The sequence below is a fragment of the Gymnoscopelus microlampas genome (genome assembly GCF_963454915.1).
Source record: "Gymnoscopelus microlampas genome assembly, chromosome: 10".
NCBI classification, from domain to species: Eukaryota; Metazoa; Chordata; class Actinopteri; order Myctophiformes; family Myctophidae; genus Gymnoscopelus; species Gymnoscopelus microlampas.
The window spans coordinates 7,890,929-7,896,916 of NC_139947.1; the positions used below are offsets into that span (position 1 = coordinate 7,890,929).

A 5,988-nucleotide genomic window follows, 5' to 3' on the forward strand; every position below is an offset into this window, starting at 1 on the left:
TTTCTGCGCACATGCGCACACGCCCGCATCATTTTTGATTGAAATATATATAGGATTAATTAGTATTCATCATGTACTTGTGTATTATGCTTGCAAATGTCATAGTATTATGAATATTGTGATTGTGGTCTGTCCAATTCCTGATCATGTTGGGAGCAGGGGTGAAAAAACAGTAAACAGTAGCAGTTGCCTTTCTCTTAGTTCTGTACAGTATGAGCTAACTTTGCATGCTTGGTGATAATGTAAAACTCCATATGTATTTCAGTGGTATCCTGAACACTTGTACAAGACAAGCGTAATGTCATACACAAAAAAAGTAATAGTACAGTAATAATAGTTATTCAGTAGGTTAAACAAATACATATCCAAGAGACTCAGATTACGTGATTTTATTTTCAAGGAAAATGGACCAGTGATTATCCTGCTTTTTTATATTTAAGCTTTATATAGAATAATACCAAACAGTACTAATTTAACATGAGTATGGGGGGGGGGGGGGGGGGGATGATTAGTAAATTAATTGTTTTCTTTTGTGTACATGACATTCACCATTGAGGATAAAAAAAAAGTACAATATACTGGAGATCCAAATCATTACATTGATAATAAAACACAACAACTAATCTTGTTTCCAAACAATTTCGCAATGAATCAAGTCTTGTGGCTGCATATAGTAGTTTACAGTATACTTTGAATACAGGCATCAATATAGGAAGAAGATACTGACTGCCAACTAATAAACTTACAGTATAGATTTGCCTTGGTCCCATTGTCGATCAAATTATAGAATAGATAGTACTTTACAGTTAACTTCAGGTCAACAAAACTGTGTATTGTGTAAATGCAGTACTTAAATTAGTTATTTGGGTTTTATTTTATTTTTAACTTGTGTTTAATACAAATTGTAGGAGATTAATTGCTGCAATAAAGATCATGGTAGAATAGATATGTGTGTGTGTATGTAAGTTGTATAACAAGCCTGAATTCAATCGGACAGCAATTACTCTAGATTGTCATGAATTTCCACCTTTATGACAGGTGCGCAAGTGTCTGGCATTGTGGCCGTGATTGTAAAATTACCGTATGTAACAGTGATGGGATCACTTGCTTTATGTGTGACAAAGTCCCTCCCTGAGTTGTGGTACATCTCATTATAAAGATATGTATCACATGTTCGGTTTGTTGCAAAGAATCCTGCTGAAAACACGTTTACGTACAGGCTGTAGTCAAAGGGCACCGAAAACATGACAGCAATTTTCTTTCCTGTGCATTCGTTCGTGTCGGCATTGACGAGGTCGTAGGTGAAGACACCGACAGCACCCCTTGCTCCATATGCTGTCTTAATGAACAGAGCAGACGTCTCCTTGGAAGGGCCAACGGTATCTGTTAACGGGTTGGGGCACTGGCCACTTAAAATGAACATCCTTAATAGAAAGAAGAAAAATAAAGTTTGAGCCATTGAGCTATAGTTAGAGCAACTGATTAAATAAAGTTATAGAAATCACATTGTTAAACTAGAAAAAGTGCTCCTCGGAGCACAGGTCTCCGGCAGGTCAGGTACGTTATTGTGGCCTCCTGGTGGCGCTATAATAGGCCAATGTGAAAAGGTTGGCATTTATTCTTAGGCCTTTCACGGCAATCGGACACTGCATTCATGATTTGAGGCATTTTGTTCCAAAAATGTGTTTTGCTAAAATAGACCTGCTGGTGGCGCTATGACAAGCCAATGTGAAAAGGGTGGCATTTCTTCCTCGGCCTAGTGGGAATGTGTGTGTGAAATTTCACGGAAATTGCAAGCTGCCTGCATAATCTGAGGCATTTTGTTCAAAACGGACCAATCCTGCAAACTTTGGAAGCCAACCTTAGCCAATCAGGATGGAATATGGGAAATCGGACAGATCCGTGTTGATCACATGACTATAGAGATACCGTGTACCAATTTGCATGACGTTTGGATAAAATCTGTAGGGGCACTATGTCAAAAAATGGGTTTTGCACAAATCAGCCTCCTGGTGGCGCTATAACAGGCCCATGTGAAAAATTTGGGGCAGAGGTTCTGAATTGGCATCCAGGGAGTGTGTGCGCACAGTTTCGCAGCGACCGGGCTACCGGTGTCGGAGATTACTGCTAACGGACAGGACACACACACACACACACACACACACGGATGGACGGACGGACAGACAGGGGGTAAAACATATACTCTCTCGCCATGCCTTTCGGCCAGGCGGAGACAAAAATAAACAACTACCTGGGGTTCGTGAGTGCATGGGAAGAACACGCATTTTTAATATCAATGGTGCACTGGCGATGAGTTGTTATTGTTGATGTAGCTGCTGCACCAATATGATCCATGGTGATGGACTGATTAGAAGGTGAAAGCCTGGCCAGACAATGCAAAGAAGAATGTTAGTCAGTGACTTCTCACCCATGCAATGACTCATTGTCCAGTTACTTTCCACCACTGGTTGTACTACTAAAGGTCTTATTGCCCCCAGCAGCAGCTCATAAACAGGAAGGCCTATGGCCAGTGCTGCTGCTGGGGCGATAAGACCTTAAATAAACAAGATCCTAAATGGATGAAAGCGAGTGCTGGTATTCCTTTCTAAGAAACTGTTTCTGCCTGAACCGTGCACCCAATACACATGTACTTCAAACTACTTGTCTGATGAGTGCTTGCTTCCTTCTCTTTCATGTTATACTACTAGCATACTACCAATAATGATGATAATAATAATCATTATTACTATAATAATAATAATAATTATTATTAGTAGTAGTAGTAATAGTAGTAGTAGTGGTATCGTTATCTGCCAAATGTGTGATCTCAATGAAATAGAAAATGTAATTTCGTACGGCGAGATCACCGCAACTTTCGGCATTTATCAATATATCCTGACGTTGGCTTCATCCTACCATACGCTCAGATCTCACGTCTGGTCGAGACCAGTTGTTGACGTTGGCTGCGCCCGTTTATTCCATTGTAGACCTGCGGAGCAGCATTGTCTGATTGTCTGACAGGCATCTGGACACATAATCCACTCCTAAATGTATATCTACACTAATAAATAATCCCTGTGAAAATATAATATTTTATAACTAATTTAAACAAACTGCTTTAACAGTCATTCGGTTAAGCTTGCAGATCTGGCTGCATTGGCTATTTGAAAATAGCAGATCTACAAGCTCACAACAGGTCGCATCGCAAGCTTGTAGATCTGCTATTTTCAAAATATACCAGCGCTTCTGAGAGTGCATTTTCAGGAGTTTAGACCGACGCAGCGGCGCTGCTGTCATATTTTCATGGCCACCGGGAGATCAGACATTTAACTCATGGTCCAACACACACCAGCCTTCATCCATTAATGTTCTCTCCAGGCTATCTCTCATTAATGTGGCGCGGCATGGGGACTCGCCCGCCCGACGGTCCGAGTCTCATTGGGAAATGGGAATAGCCTTGACTGCTTTATTTTAGTAACTCGAACGCGCACTGCTCGGTATGGGTTAAATACATTAATATACAAACGTATTCCATTCAAGGCGATGTGGTATCATAATCTGTCATTCATGTAAGCCAGTGGTTTTCAACCTTTTTCATGCCAAGGACCCCTAAATTGATATACATTTGGCCGCGGACCCCCATTTGAAAATGTTTCGTGCCAGGGACCCCCCAGAAGCAAAGACATCAGTTAATTTTCGCTTTAAAAAATATAAATGATCAAAGATATGCAGTTTTTCAAGGTTTTTCAAAAATAGCAGATCTACAAGCTCATAGCGCGGCACTCGGTGCCGCGCTTTGAGCTTGTATATCTGCTATTTTTGAATAGCCTAAGCTAAGTGGTTAAAAATGATTGTGATGCTATGAACTAATTTTGCTGGGGACCCCCTGGTACTCTCTCAAGGACCACTGGTGGTCCCCGGACCACTGGTTGAAAACCACTGATGTAAGCTACTAGCCTACTTCATTGACAAAGATTGTACCGTTACGCAGTTGGGCTTCAAGTAGGTGCGTGTGTGTGTGTGACTTGACAGGCAGTGAGGCGAGCCGGCGAAACTCTTTCCATGCCTTATTTGGTCGTATTCACTCGCCATGTCGTAAAATCAGGGCGTTTCGAGAATATTTAAGGGCGTGTTATTTAAATGACGCTCGGTTTCAGCCGTGACATTTATCAAGGCTCCGACCCAATGTAAGCTAGGATTGGCTGTGTAGGATTCGTTGATAAATGTGACTTCGACGTTGGTGTACGGCCGAATATATGGAAAAATATAAGCCGGTTTATACGCTCCCTGGATAAATGAGGGCCAGTATCTTTTGTTTTGTTCTGTCGGTATCTATGTTATATATGATCAGCAATACCAGTAAAAAAATAAATACTTTTGAATATTGTAACTATGTCTGAAAAGGTGTCATATAATCCCATGAGGATGGGCCACGAGGTGGCATGACACTTAAAGGACAACTTTAGTTTTTTACAACCAAGGTTTATATTTTAGCTTGTAATTAAAGTAAATAAAAGATGAGTGTTATTTTTTTTTCATTTACTGCTTTCTACAGTTTTGGCAATTTTTGCGATATTTTTTACAGTGGGCGGGGGCATTCTGTCCGGTGGCTAAATATGCCTTTTTTACACAATAAAAAAGGTCCTGTGGTCTTTGATGGCCAGATGTGAGTTATTGGGGGTTAGAAGAGCTACTGTACATAATAATAAAGAAAACACCGGGTTATTGTGTAAAAAAAGACATATTTAGCCACCGGACAGAATGCCCCCGCCCACTGTAAAAAAAGATCGCGAAAATTGCTAAAACTATAGAAAGCAGTACATTTAAAAATTTTAACACTCATACTTTATTTACTTTAATTACAATCTAAAATATAAACCTTGGTTGTAAAAAACTAAAGTTGTCCTTTAAATAAAATAATTAATTAACTATTATTTTATTATTATTGCATTGTACATTATTATTGCATTGTTAAAAACTAGTCAAAGGTGTTAGAGAACATTGGCATTGAGCAACATGAATTTCTGGCCATGTCATATAAAGAAAACATTTGTGTGCACCGACAGGTCATGAATGTGTCCGGATTTAACTTTTCTGAATCACTCTGATCAACTCAAATGACCAGGCCAGTATATGATTAATGAGGCATTGGCTATATTATGGCTTGAGAACGGATTTTAATTGTGGGGAAAATAATGTTTTGGTGGATTATGATTTGAACAGCTTTTTGCAGCACATTGGGCAGGGGAATTACATGACACTCCTTAAAAAGGATTCCCCCAATAACTAAAATGCTAGTGCAAATGCAATCCATTCGAGAATAACACAAACTAACTAAATAATACACATCCACTCAATAGCCACTCAGGCATATCATGTCTGCAATCTGCAATTCAATTTGTATACTTACAGTTGAAATCATGAGTTGGTGATGCAATACCTGCTGCTATGTTTAACTATGCACATGAAACTGTCATCTCATACCTGATATTAACTGTTTTCTTCTCTTTTATCATTGTGCCATCTAGCTCATTTTCAATCAAGCTTCAAATCAAAACCCTACCTCTGTTACATTAAAGAAATAACATACTTACGTGGAATCTAAATGTATCCTCTCTATTCAGTTCTTCAAGATCTTCTGGTCATTTGACACAAATGGCAAGAATGTATAAACAGCATTGAGCAGGACTTTCTCCTAATAGGTCCCTCCCTTTTAAAACCAGCCCATTGCCTTTGTCACATGATTACACAGAATGATATTGTATTCCAGTCTCATGTCCCATTTCTTTAGCACAGCTTTCAACCTACTGCACCTTTCACTTCAGCTGATTTTTCTCGTCTGCTTTCCCTGAGTGCATGCACATGTGCGTTGGCCCTATTGCTGGTGTATCATTAAAATGTTAGTGTTTTGCCCATTTTTAGAGGACCACTTGCAATATCCTCATGGCCCACAGGTTGGGAATGGCTGTTCTATGATGTTTGTGAAAT

At 39.6% G+C, this 5,988-nt stretch overlaps 1 long non-coding RNA gene across 1 annotated transcript; it reads right to left on the minus strand.

Moving 5' to 3' along the window:
* Positions 1 to 394: 394 nt before the first annotated feature.
* Positions 395 to 5,648, minus strand: LOC311053745. Its single transcript, XR_014601674.1, has 3 exons — positions 5,595 to 5,648; positions 2,252 to 2,383; positions 395 to 1,424 (listed from the first exon to the last, which is right to left on the minus strand). It is a non-coding gene; the product is annotated as an uncharacterized lncRNA (long non-coding RNA).
* Positions 5,649 to 5,988: the final 340 nt, after the last annotated feature.